The sequence below is a fragment of the Myotis lucifugus genome, unplaced genomic scaffold (genome assembly GCF_000147115.1).
Source record: "Myotis lucifugus unplaced genomic scaffold, Myoluc2.0 scaffold_48, whole genome shotgun sequence".
NCBI classification, from domain to species: domain Eukaryota; kingdom Metazoa; phylum Chordata; class Mammalia; order Chiroptera; family Vespertilionidae; genus Myotis; species Myotis lucifugus.
Genome location: NW_005871096.1, coordinates 4180744 through 4195340, shown reverse-complemented (window position 1 = coordinate 4195340; position 14597 = coordinate 4180744). Strand labels below are relative to the sequence as shown.

At 46.7% G+C, this 14597-nt stretch overlaps 1 protein-coding gene across 11 annotated transcripts in view; it reads right to left on the bottom strand.

Moving 5' to 3' along the window:
• APBB2 (amyloid beta precursor protein binding family B member 2) overlaps nucleotides 1-14597 on the bottom strand; it is a 256229-nt gene that overhangs the window by 18689 nt on the left and 222943 nt on the right. Inside the window, exon 1 of one of the 11 annotated variants that reach the window (XM_006088482.3) lies at nucleotides 14439-14564. The exons of the other annotated variants lie outside the window; for them this stretch is intronic. The gene's annotated coding sequence lies outside the window, so the exon portion shown is untranslated. Of the gene's footprint in view, nucleotides 1-14438; nucleotides 14565-14597 lie in introns of those variants that run through there. 11 annotated transcript variants of the gene reach the window in all.

Genomic DNA, 14597 nt, shown 5'->3' with positions numbered 1-14597 from the left:
GTCCCCACCCAGTCTCTGCCATTTCCCGCTCCCTCCTCACCACTGAGCACAGACAGCAAGCAGCTCCTCCTCAGGGAGGCCAGTGGCCTCAGTGCAGCCGGCTCAGCCCAGGCAGGTGGCTCAGAGACCCACTCTAAAGCGATGGCCTGTGTCTCCTTACTTTGCCAGGCAGTAACCATGATCATTCCTTCAAGGAGAAAAATTTCAAAACTTTCTCCTTTTATCAAAAATGGAGAGAGGTCCCCGGCTGGTACTGCTCAGTGGTTCAGCATCGACCTATGAACCAGGAGGTCACGGTTTGATTCCTGGTCAGGGCACATGCGCGGGTTTCAGGCTCAATCCCCAGTGGGGAGTGTGCGGGAGGCAGCCAGTCAATGATTCTCCCTCATCATCGATGCTTCTGTCTCTCTCTCTCCCTTCCTCTCTGAAATCAATTAAAAAATATATTTTAAAACATGGAGAGAGGTGAAGGGTTTAAGAAGGTACAAATCGGCAGTTATAAGACAGTCACAGGATGTAAAGTACAGCATCGGGAGTACAATCGATAACACTAGTAACTACGTATGGTGCCCGGTGGGCACTGAAAATACCAGGGGGGAGCACTCTGTAAAGTGTATGGTTGTCTAGCCACCGTGCGGTACACGTGAAACTAATACAAAATAATACTGAGTGTAGACTGTAAGTGAAAAGCAAAAAGTGTGGGAAAAAGGGAGCTTTTATTAAGTGACAGAGCTATGGGATGGAGGAGCTTAAAGCCTCCCCTCGGCCCGATGGGCAGGTTGACATTCAGAGCCCCAAGTGTCAATGCCTTTCACGCCAGAGGTACATGCTTTCCACAGGTTGCTCGGAATTCCACATACGCGGGCCCAGAATCGAGATGGAAATGGAGCCAGTCCTTCTGGCTATTTGCCTGGAGCCAAACCTCACCGATAAAACTGGAGAATATGTAGCGTAAGCAAGTCCTAATTTTACTTCTGCAAGAAGCGGGAGAAGCCTCCGTACACAGCATGGCACATAACCTAAATATTCCTGTCACTGTCCTGCTGGTGCGCTGGTGAGACCAAGTTCCTCATTCAGCTGCCCATCACCTTCCCCAAACAGGGCCAGAGACAACAGAGGATTAGGGACCCAGATGCAATTCAACACTTTGTTTTAAAGCTACGACACACGACAATGATGATGATAAAACGTTAAACAAAATAAAGTTCTGCCTCTCAAAGACAAGGACGGTGACGGTGGCATGTGGCATGGAGACAGCAAGTGAGCTTTGCCAGACACGAAGGCACCAGGAAGGGGGAGAAGTGAAAAATCAATGGTTACCTCTCTCTGCATCCGGGAAGGCATGAGGGAACAGAGCAGAAAACAGCACGTTAGCATTCACACAGCATCCAGCAGGTAAAACCACCCCGTGGACAGCAGCTCGGAGCACTGCCTCCCATCGTATTCCCCAACTCTGCTGCAATTAATAACCTTTCGGCGCTTATTTTAGCTGAACTCTTACACCGAAGTGTGTATTTTGAGCCATGTTACCATGAAGCCAAGAGAACCAGCTGAGTTTATAGGCAACATATCAGCCGGGGGAGGTAATTGAGCTTAAAATATCCCAGGAAACTGTTTGCAGTAAACACAGGCAGGGCACGTAGCCCCGTTTTCCAGCTCCACCTGCTCCCAATAAAAACCGTATGGAAACCATGACAAGGAAACGGCCGTACCTGTTTTACCAACACGCCTGACATTCTATTAATAGAGCTGCAATGTTATAATCTAGGGACTTGCACTGAAGTGCCTCGTGAGAGGGCCACAGGACAGGGGGGCAGAGACAGAGCAGGTCAGGGCAGAGGTGGGGAGGGGAAGGGCCAGTAAGTGAAAGCTGAAAGGGTGAGGACTCGGAGATGAGCCAGGGAAGCAGAGAAATGCCGAGAGCAATTGGAGGTCTGCGGCCAAGCACTTCAAGTTCCATCCCCAGAGCCGCCCTGAGCCACTTAAACTCCTGACTGAGTGCTCACCATCCCCTTCTGCTCTTGTCATAGCCGCTGAAAGCGTGAGAGAGCGGAGCCCCACGTCGGTCACATGTGTGCATTAAACATAGAGCAACTGGACAGCAGAGGCGGGGGCGCCGGTCACATGGAGGCAAGGAAGAAACCCGCCTTTTCAGGCGCCCTGTGGCCAGGGTCACAGAGCAGCGAGGGGGACCCTGCAGGTGTGAAAGCTAAACGCATGGTGTGAGATGCAAGCTCACCGGACAGGGAGCCACAGTCATTACGTGGAAGGGCAGAGCTGCACATCCTGACAGGGTATCACCACGGCGCACTAAGAGGAGAAACCAAACAGGCAAACTGTGGAGAGTGGCTACAGAGTTTGGACAGGTTCAAGCCTCGGACTAATGAGAGGGCACAGTCCTCTCATTGCCACGTGCAAGTCCCAGCTTGGAGGGCAGAGCCCTCCCAGCACAATTATAGGCAACAGCTATAGTTGTAAGCTTGAACCTATGGTCCAAACATGTGACCCCATGTGCCTGAGTGATGTGGGTTTGATAGAGTTCAGGTGCATGTAATTGAATAGGATCGAAACCCATGAGAATGTTGTAAACATCTTGACCACGCCCTTACTTTGCCTCGTGGAATCTGGCTATAAAATAAAGACACAGTTTGTAGTCCGTGGTGCTGAATCTCCATCAGAGAGGGCAGCGTCCCATTCAGACCCAGCTCTATTCTCTTGTCTGTCTTTTCTCAATCCTTCACCGCCCCCTCTCAGGTTCACCCATGGCCGTGCTGGCGCGGCACAGCAAACAATCGACGTCACAGATATCCGGTCTCATATGAAAAGCAATCAGGTTCGAGTGTGTGTTCTGATACATGCACAGTAATAAGTCTAGAACAACACAGCACCCAGACTGTGAGCTGGAGGAGGGATTTGTCACCCGCTCCTTGGATTTGCTGGGTACCCTGACCTCCCGCTCATGTCCCTCTGCTCTGCCTTGGACCCACTACCAAAGTTAGTCTTTGGAGGCAATTAGATCATCAGCAAAGGATCCAAAGACCTGGATTCGAATCTAATGTTGAGTAAACATGAGAAGCTCACCCTCCTGGGTTTCTCATCTCCGATGAGATGGTCAAGGAACACAGTGCTCAGATTTTTATCAGAAACAGATCTGTGAACTGCTCGACTCTCACTACAAAGAATGCGCAGGTAGCATTTCCTTGACTAGATTTTGACATGTACCCAACTGTTCTTAATTTTTTTCCTCTGCATAAAAAGCTTATGCCTAGTGAATGGAAAAAACACTGCTCGATAACCTTAAATCTAGAGACCTAAGAATACAACATGCTTCTTTGCGTATAATTATTATTGGAGCCTCCATTATTTAAATCAGACCCATTACTAGCATTCACTTAAGGAAATAACATCGATATGTAGCCACTGTGTTTTTCCCATTAGGGCTGAACGTGGAAAAAAACGACACTACAAACTTTTAACAAGGTTAATTGTGTTGGGGGTGATAGACACTGCTTGAGTTAAGTGCTGAAGTGAAAACCAGCCATAAACAGGGACTTTAGAATCATCTCTGAAATGTCCTTTAAAAAAAAGCAGAAGAGTCACAGTGGCAGCGGCTCCACCGATGTGACACCTTATAAATTTGCTGGGGATAAAACATCAGCCCGAGCCGGGCTTCTGCCCGAGACACACATCCTGAGAGTGGAGAAGGCTATATTTAGCCAGGCGCAAGCTCACTCCCTTCTCACCGTACGAGATACCAGTGGGAAGAATTAAACCCCAGAATTAATTCCACACCAGCAGCACAGCCAGGGTTGCCTGATCAGCATGCTCTCGGCGGCTGTTTCTTGGGAAAATGAATGTGGGAGTAATTGGCATTGTTTTCATTAAAATAAGCCTGACATAACAGAACTACTTGGCATGTGTAACTGGGCATCCAGATGAGCAGGAAATTCCTCCAAATAAATAGCACACCAGAATGACGACGTCTGTGCTGGCTTTTTGGAAGACATTTCCTAACCCCCGGCACGGCCACCTGCTTCTCATGCAGCACACAACCACACACCCGTCTGCTTTCCACACTGAGCCGGGAAAGCAGACCCGCCCGTGTGCTTCTCCCTCCATTTTCCCAGAACTCTCTGCTTCGGGCTACTTTTGGATGCTTGTCTCTCATCACCGGGGGTCTTAGAGTACCAGCACAGGCCAGCATCCTCCATGTGACACCGAAGTTAAAACTATAAAACTGTCATGAAAACTCCCAAGCCAACTGCAGAACCCGAACCTGTTCATTCCCGCTCTCCTAGCCCCCCAACTTCAAATGTTTGTGTTTTTTGTCCCTGACATTGATTAGCTATTCGCCCTTGGTCGAGGCCCTTAGCCTCTGTGTTCCTCAGTGTCCTCATCTGTAAAATGGGAATAACACTGGTACTCCACTCCTAAGAGTGCTGTGAGGATTACTCTTTAATCTGCATGAGGCTCGCACAGCCTGACGGTGTGCAGTGTGCACCTGATGTGCGTGCTAACCCGTGTGGTAACCAACTAGGGGGTGAAGAGGGGGGTATGCCAACAGGAAGGTTCCTTCCTAACCTGTTTTGGATCCTGGAACCTTTTGGAATCTGATAAAAACGCTCCAGAAAGAAATGTGCGCTGACCCACAGTTTCATGCCCACCCTTAGGTGGGTGGGGCCGAGGTTCAATAATCCCTGAAACTCGCTCACAGACCCCTTTAGTATCCACCCCCTGCAGGGCAAAGTCCTCTGACCTGAACTGAATGCGGCTTTTATGCAAATTTGCCATCTGGTGTGTGGTGAGTTACAAAATAATTCAGCTCAGGGAAAAGGTTCTGTCCCTCCCAGGACCCCGTGGCTGCAGTAGAAAACACCATCTCTGACCAAGTGTGCCCCCTTCTTCCCACCTCCCTGCTCAGCCCCAGCGCGGTACAGCCTGTACCTGGAAGAGGAATTACAGCTTCAACGGGACTGGTTGTGAAGCTGAGGAACTAAAGTGGTGCAAGGTTATTGAAATGCAAGGCACATCCTTCTAAACAAAGGGCTTTCTCATGCCTCTGGAGAGAAGACACAATAGTTACCAGTCAGCTTACTAATGAGGAGGAAAAAAAAACATATTTGAGAGGCAACAGGAAGTGAATATTTTTTAAAAATCCATCTTTCAAGAGAGCACAAATGAACAAGTGTCTGCTCTCATCTGTTTTGTATTACAGTTAAAAAACAAAGCAATCTCACTTATCTGAATATCTGAGCAAAAGAATACAAGCATGACTTACATTTAGTTCTCAAGTGAGAAATAACTCACAGGGTGTTACAATTTCATGGTATAAAATTTAGGGCATAATCAAAAGATAAAACTATGTAAATTATACCTAAATTATGAAACCATGGGCTGGATTCCTTCCTGAAAGTTGAGATGGTAAAACAAAAGCAAACACTACTTGATTCCTAGGAGGCTCCTCTCTGACAAGGTGTGAATATTTACAGGCTTTGATACAGAGAGGGAAAATGACAGCTCTTCACTCGGGGAACCCAGATTGTGGATTCCATGCACGAAGTGCCACGAGGGCAAAGACCACGGGCAAGGTACAAACAAGACTCCTGGTTAAAACCACGGTGAGCCTGAGGATGAATTATCTTCAACTCCCTGTACCCAGCCACAGTGGAGGGCTTTTTGTGGGCAAGGCACATTCTTAAACCAGTTCTTAAATTTTCCTAAATTTTTAAGAGGATTTAGGGCTATCATGATATGGCCAATCCCATTTCTTTGTGCAGACAGAAGGCACACTAGTGTAGATGACACAAAAAGCCAAGGCACTTGGCCTTCATTTAAGTTTTGTAAATGTCCATCCAGATAACATTATTCCTGACCAGAGGCCCGGTGCATGAAATTCGTGCACGGGTAGGGTCCCTCGGCCTGGCCGATGATCAGGGCCGATCTGTGGGGCCACCAGCGGGGTGATCGGGCCCCGCTCGCACCTGCCTTGACCTGGCACTGCCTGCTCATCTGCTTCACCATCCTGCCACCTTCCCGCTCTGGTTGGGGTCCATCGGGGCCAGCAGCACCTCTACTGCTGCCCGCTGCCAGTGCCGCCGATGCCCACCATGTTCTGCGCCGCCCCCTGATGGTCAGCGCACACCTAACTCCGGGTTGGTTGAACTCCTGCCCGTGGGGACAATTTGCATATTAGCCCTTTATTATAGAGGATGTTTGATAGGACAAGGGTCTCAAGGTCTGGGCGGATCTTACTAAACGCTATTATTGCTAAATGTGAAAATGTAGTACCATATTTTTGCAGAGGCAGCTGCAAGTGGATGAGCTTCACCTGCACTGCAACCAGAACTGCAAATGGATAAGTGCAGCCAGCTGCAAAGAAGAAATCAACATGCAATTAACCAAACCGTGTACATAAGCAATGGCTAAGCCTCCCTCCAGGGGGAGAAAGGACTGTGGACACGAGTCCCCTGTCTCCTTTACTTGTTGCAAGTAAATAAAACTACCTAACAATCACACAACCACGTCTAGTTTTTTAGTAGAACACCCCAAGCACCAACCCCTTCGATTTTGATAACACTGACACTCTGCAAACTCAACAATACCTAAACAAAAAGAGACATCAACACTAGGATGACTGATTGCTACCAGCTAGGCTGTCTTGAGTGTACATTATACGGCCACGCCACACAAGAACCCTGCAGAGGAAGCATTTCACGATGCTCATTCTATAAACAAGGAACCGAAAATCCAGAGAATTGAAGTTAACTTGCTCGAACCCCCACAGCTAGAAAGTGGTGGAATACAGGTCTGCCCGGCCAGTCTCCTCTCCTTTGTCTTTGGGGCATCTGGCAACCAAGCCCGCCTCCCTCTCAATTAATGGGCTCCTCAGAACCCCACCTTTGGATGAGGAGAGGTGGCCTCTGCTTCTGTCTCTCTCCTGATTGGATTTTTGGTTCCATCACTGCTGGACCTGGTGACAAAAATCAAGTGCTATGTTTGGTCTGAATAACTGGGGCAAAGACTGAGGGTTTCATCCTTTGCACAGCAGCCTCTTACCCTGTTGCTCCCCTGCTTATGATCCTGCTCAAACTCCCCATCCATCTCTCTAACTTCACCTCCTGCCTCTCCGATGCCCGCTGGGCTCCAGCCACACCTGGATCCTTCTGTTCTCCAACTGGCACACAGGCCTGTCTTGCCCTAGAGCCGTCGTGCTCTCTGTTCCTGCTGCCTGGATCACACTTCCTCATGTCTTCCATGGAGGACTGCCCCCCCCACCTCCTGGACCACCCAGTCACTGCAGACACTCACAGCCATCTAAAGCTACCCTGCTTGTTGGTTTATTGTCTGTCCTTCCTTCCTTCTCCCTATGAACCTCAATAAAGAAGACACTTACTAAGAAGGGCTTGTGGTGGTTAACTGCACTCAAATTAAAAGAAAACAAAAAACACAAAGCCTAGCAGCCGTTTCTACACAGGGGCCTCTCACACAAACTGTACTTCAGGGAAAGCCTGCCCTGAACAGCCTGCCATCGGAGTCAGCCCTTACAGAGAAGTTCCTAGAGTCCTATTTCAACCAATAGGACTGAGGCTTTTCCCATTCAATTGGAGCTGTGCAGCACCAACCAAGCAGAGCAGCTCCATTCTGACCAATCAGGAAAGTGCCTTTTGGATCAATCAAACTGTGAGGATTTGGAGTCCTCATTTGCATGACTAGGGGCAGGGACTTGTGCTTATATAGGCCAGCTCCCCTCTGGCTTGGGGAGCTCACTTTCCCCCTGGAAGACTGAAGACTGTGTTGTCCTGGCTGAGCTGAAACACTGAAGATGTCTCACACAGGCCAAAGCAGGCTAGCCCTGGGGCTGGCCTCACAGCTATGCTGCAGCACAACTGAGCTGTTTTGCACTGAATCAAGTTTCCTTGTTCACCACACCCCAAATTGGGGATTTCTGTTGGCACTGAATTGGTGCCAATGACCATTGGTTGATGATCCCCATAGTGTTGTCCAATCACCACTACCTGGTGCATAGTAGGTAGTCAATAAGTATTTTTGAACGACTGAAAAAATAACTAAAAAGGGTAAATGAAGGGTTTTCCTCCTTATACCTGATCAGGTTGGTAAGAACCTAAGGGAACGATGCTGTGAATAAAAGGGAGTTGGCTGGACTTTTTTCTCCCGTTACTATTTATCACAAACATCACTTTAAAAATGACGTTAGCTCATACTCCATTTTCATGTCATCTGAAACAATGTTAATAAAACATATATTTCATCTGAATGAGCAGGAGGCAAGTTCTGAAAAGATTAATCTCTTGTGACTATTTGAAAGCCAAGCAAATCTATACTCTGATCATCTCCAGCAGGAACAACCATCTTGTTTCCAGAGCCCCTAACTAGATTCCTTCTTCAGAACGTCTGTCTAAATGAAAAACGGCGCTCTGCTTCTAAGGAAATCAATATATAAATTCCCCCTGTACACCGATTTCTATTAAGATTTACTGACTCCTTAAATAATTTTCTTAATAATTGTACCCAAAGAGAAATAAACCTTTGTGTATCATTTAGGGAAAAGAACCCAGACAATGCATTCCCATGCAGGCTGAGGCTGAGAAGTTGGGAGCGCTGCACAAGAGGATCCCCTTCTACACCTCCCCGCCACCCCCCCCCCCCCGCCCCAGCCCAAGGCCCTGAACTACCTTAGCAGGAGTTAGCTTCCTGATACAGGCTGAAAGAATACACCTTTCTTATTCAGAAAGGTTACTTTAAAAATATACATTAATTGATTTTTAGAGAGAGGAAGGGAGAGGGATAGAGAGAGAGAAATATCAATGAGAGAGAAACATCCATCAGCTGCCACCTGCACATCCCCTACTGGGCATTGAGCCTGCAACCTATCATGTGCCTTGACAGGGAATTGAACTGAGAACTCCTGGTTCATGGGCCAACGCTCAACCACTGAGTGACACAGGCTGGGCAATAAAGTTACATTTTATATGCAGCTCGTCTTGTTTCAGCATCTTTTTTCTTTTCTATCAAATATGATAATACTAAAAAAAACAAACCACAATTCCATGACGGTAGCATCCTATTTTTACTGAGTTTACCTCCCTTTCATTGTCCATATTTGTTAGTATTGGGCAAACAAACATACCATCTTGAAGGAGCTCGAGTGTGGGCTTGGGATGTTTGAATGATGGTTTATTGAATAATGGTTTATCACAGCCCCACTTTCTCCAGGAATTCTCAAGTCTGGTTTTCAGAACACCACAAGGCTGGCCAACAGGTGATGAGACTTCTTACTTCCAAAGGACAAGGCCCCTATATCAGTTGTCACTGTGGGTTCCATTCAAGTCCTTTAAATCAGGGGTTGCAAAAGATGGTACCTGGATCACAAACCATCTACCCCCTGCCTGTTTTTATGAACACGGTGTCACTGAAACACAGCCACACCCATCCACACCCTATTTTCCGCGGCTGCTTTTGTGCTACAACAACAGAGTTGAGTAGTTGCAACAGAGACCCTGCTTAGATGACAACCTGACTCAGGCGTGCAACATACAATGTGGACAAAAACTGAGATTAGGACCAGTAATGAAAATGCAAGGCCCCATGTGGAAAAATTATTAAGGATTTCAAGATGGTAACGCAGAGCATTAAGACAAGTTGCATTACACCCGTGCAACTAGCTGAGCGGCTGGAATAATCCTTGTTACAGGGGACAAGCTCCGGGGCCAGCTGGAAGCTCTTCCACTCAGATGCAGGAATAAGAGGTCCCTTCCAACTTGTATCTTCTTTAGAACCCAAGAAACCTTCCACTCAACTGAAAGTTTACATGGACATCCAACACGAGAACAGAATTCATACAGAGCTCTGCCCCAGTTCATTTATTTCACGAAGGTCACTAGCAGGCTGTGACTCTTCTTAGATGCTTAAGGTGGCCAGGGGGGAAAAATAAAAACAAAACACACTGGACTACTTGAAAACAGCATTTTCATGTAACCTGGCAAACAGATGCATGCTTTGACATGACAGAATCAGGCCAAATTGGCCCCAATTGTCAACTGTGCTCTCAGCTGCTTTTCCTCTACCATAATTATTTTAACTGTCATAATTTATTCATCCCCAGAAAAACTCACATGTATCTAGGGTAACCAGTCTAGGCTTTCGGATCAGGAGGGCTGGCAGCCCCAGTCACTTCTGCCCCTTCTCCTTTGCGTAAAGAATATTTTTCATATATAATATATATATATATATATATATATATATATATGAAATATTAAAAAATTTTTTTTCTAAAACCAAACTCAAGCTGATTCAGAACCAAAGTTCCCTGACCTTTGTAACCATTCAAGTGCACAAATCTGAAGATGGAAGGATGGCACCAAATATCCTATCAGAACCCAAATATTTCATTTCTCTACTTTAAGATACAAGAAAATGGCCTTTTTAGCTCACAAAGTGCTCAGTGCATTTCCAGCAAAGTTACTAAGAAACTCTGCTCTTGCTGATTTTAAAAAAAAAATGTTTCTATTGATTTTAGAGAGAGAGGAAGGGAGAGGGAGAGAGAAACATTGATGTGAGAGGAAAACATCAATCGCCCCCTACTGGGGATTGAGCCACAACCTGGGTATGTGTCCTGACTGGGAATTGAACAGGCAACCTTTTGGTGCATGGGATGATGCTCAATCAACTAAGCCACACCAGCCAGAGCTACTTCTTCTGATTTTAAATACATATGGAACAAGTTTTATTTATGACAGAGTATTGGTTATTGGAACCACGTAGGATGTTGCATGTGAAATAAATAACTTCAAATGCAATTGTCAATGGTTTCTTAAAAACTAGGAGCAAAAGTAGAGTTTATTTTATATGGATTAAAGCTTAAACCTATCTTCTTTCTTACTCTGATCCTTTAGTTTTATGACAGAACAAAGAAAATGCTCAAAGGTCTAATAATCCGGTAAGAAAGATAGTCCAGGGTGAAAATGTCTTAGAGAAATGGCCAAATGCACAGCATCCACTGTCTATGTCCACTCATCCAAAGTGGAGAATAAAACAAAATTAAGACAAGGTCTTGATACAACTGAAAGTGAGTTGTTCCATTGAGTATTTGTCCTTATACAGTCATTATTCCTATTAATATGCATTTCTAACAGAGATAAACAATAGATCTAAAATTCCAGGGATGGTCCGAATTTATTCCACTTCCTGCATCTTCTACACCCAATCCTGCCAGTTCAATCTCCACACTTGCTCCTCTTCATCCCCTCTGCCATGACTTTGATCTTCCCTGGACCAGGACTTGCTAACCGTTCCCCCCGCTTCCACCTCTGCCCCTGACATCCATTCCCCTTAACAGCATTCATTGAGATCTTTTTAATGAAATAAATCAGATCATGACACTGCCCCGGTTACCACCCTCCAAAGGCTTCTCATGGCATCAACAAGAAAACCCAAATCTTGAACCACAGACAAAAAGTAGGATCTTGTCCCCACCTACCTCTCCCATCCCAGAGCATACCATTGGCCTCCTTCCTCCTGCTCAGCCACTGGCCTCCTTGCAGATCCTTGAACACACTAAGTCCTCCTCTTCCTCAGACCTTCCTACTTGCTCCCCAGATGCCTGGCTTCTTCTCAACCTTCAAGCTCATCTCAAATGTCCCCTCCTAGGAGAGGCTGCCTCTTGGTGGGCCCTATACCCACTGAGCTACTTTTGGTTGCATTGTGCTGTTGATTGTCTACATGGCATGTATCCTAATCTGTATCATCTTGCTTCTGAATTGTTTTTTTTGGCTTATCTCCTGCCTCTTTGAATCTTGCCTGTCTCATTCCCTCACATACCTCACAAGATACCTGACATACAGATGTTCCATATCTGCTGAACAGCAAATTAATCTATAGACTATAACTATCAAGTACATGTAATGGTCACAGTTAAACCCTATAAATAGAAAATAAAATATTTTATCTATATTCATTCATCTGCCCACTCAACAATTCAGTTATTTATGGAGAGCATCCTATGCCAGGTAGTATGTTAGGACCAGAGAAGTCTAAAAAGGTCTAAGAATTTCTCAAAAATGTTATATTCATAAGTGTTTAAAATATGCACTTAGGAAAAAACAAAACCAGTTACACTGCTATTTAGTATGTTTTCATGTGACCCTAGAGATTTTTAGAAAAGTGTGGGAGGGAATAAATTGGGTTTTCCCACTTGTATTTCAGGTCTCTAAACCTAGGAGTCACCTCTTCACACCTGGGAGACTGTAGACAGATGTAAAGCTTTGCTCAGTCAGTGCTTCAGAATGAAATTCATCTCCCCAAGCAGCTGCTGAAGATGAAGGTTATTGAGGTGAGACTAGGAGACTGCATGACTGACAGTTTCTAACCAGACTGGAATTATCACATCCAAATATACAATGCCATGTTCAAACTCTTTTAGAACTCAGCTTCTGGCCCTCCTGGCAGTCCCAGACTCTTTAGAGGGGTATCCCTGATCAAGGTTAGCAGTTTCAAGAAGACAATTCCAGTGCACAAGGACCACTCATCTGATTAACACCGCCCCCCTTGGAGTGGAGGGTTCCTCGGCACACCTGTTTGCACTTGCAGCTCTGGGCTCAGCTGATCTCCAGGGCAACAGCCAGCAGCAACATTCTCTTGACTCCTCAGTGTCATCCACACATTTCAGAGGACCCGAGATGGGCCCTATGCCAGCACAGTGTGAGCGCCAAGAAAGCAGAAAGGGACCTGTTGCATTTACCATTTAATCATTATTGCCAATGCCCGGCGCATAGTAGGTGTTTAATACTTGTTAAATAAATTATTCCCATTGCTCAAAAGCTAGGACCTGCTAGAATGACAAAAGAGCTCATAAATATACCTGCCGTCAGGAAAGTGGGGTTCCTGACCAAACCAGATCATCGCCCATGCCTTTGCGCTGAGCCTCGCTCACCGAGCCAAGAACGACAACCGCCCCTTCTTCAACAAGAACGGCTGATGCTTTGTGGAAAGGCTTCCCCCCATTCAGCCTTTTATTGACGTTTCATTTTGGACAACACAGCCACAGTGTATAATAAAAAAATTATAGACAAAACCAACAAATACAGATTTGGGACTGTTTTCCTCACAGTATGTTATGCTTCTAACTTCGTGGGAAAGGCCTTGGGACACCTGAAAACTCCTTTTACAAAGCAAATGGCAACTAAAAGGCAGCAGCAAAGAGCTGACTTTAGGGAGAAAACTTATAAACTGCTTTTGTGTCAGAGCAAGCCTGGAGATGAGACTGACTACTCAAAGGTCTAAGACCATGGTCGGCAAACTGCGGCTCGCGAGCCACATGCGGCTCTTTGGCCCCTTGAGTGTGGCTCTTCCTAAGCCTTAGGAGTACCCTAATTAAGTTAATAACAGTGTACCTACCTGTATAGTTTAAGTTTAAAAAATTTGGCTCTCAAAAGAAATTTCAATCGTTGTACTGTTGATATTTGGCTCTGCTGTCTAATGAGTTTGCAGACCACTGGTCTAAGAAAATCACAAAGAGAACAACAAAGAAGGCAGTCAGAACCCACCTTTCATGAAACAAGTCAAAGCCAGGCTACAGTGAAAAAAAAGAAAAGACTAACGGATTGCCTCCTCCTCCACCTTCTCCCTCCCGCCCAGAGCAATAATGAAGATTCACAGTCAACACATTAATTAGGGAAGCCACGGACATGCCTGGTTACAATATGGGTACAGGAAGCAGTTATCAGATAGGAAAGCCTCATATTCCCCGAGAATCCAATAAAGTGTTGTGTGCAATATTTAAATGACGTTCTTCCTTTTTTTTTAAAAAAGACTCCCCTTTCATTGCCAAGAGCAAGCGCATGGTAAGTTGGCTTCTTTTCTACATGTTGGGTATTTGAGACATTCTCCCATGGAAGTCACACCACTATTCTATATCATATAATAAAAAATTATTTGAACATGTATTCTTTCCATACCAAAACATATTGCTTTTAATCCAAAAATTGGATTACCCAGACCCTGCGATAATTTCTCACTCCTAACAGACAAGAAGGCACGCGTGCGATTCCCCGGAGGGCGCGTGGGATAAATGCACTCATTCACCCAATCCCACAACACTGGCCGCAGCGGACACGCCAGCGCAGACGCTCGGAACGGCTCCCAGCCGCGCGGGGAAATTGGGATCGAAAGACTCCTCCCCGCCCCCATCTCACGCAACCCTCACCCCTCTCCCAGGGAGGCGGGAAGACCCCTCCTCAACACCAGGCCGCCGGGACCGGGCGCCTCCCTAAGCGCCGACTCCGGGCAACCAAGGGGCAGCCTTTGTCCCGCGGGCTCCCGGGCCGCCTCGCGGTCCCCGCGTGTGAGCCCGGGCTCCAGGCGGCTCCTCACCTCCGCGCGCACCTGCAGACAAAGGCGCCCCGCGCCCCCCTCATCCTCACCTTGGCCTCCCGGGGCTGCCGCCCCCGGCTGGGGACCGGGCCAGGGGTGCGGGCACCTGCAACCCAGGAGCCGTCGCTCACTCGAGCAGCAGCGCGTTCCTTTGGTCTCAAGTTGAAGTGAGTGGCGTCCGCGCCTCTCGGCTTAGACGCCGCCGCGCG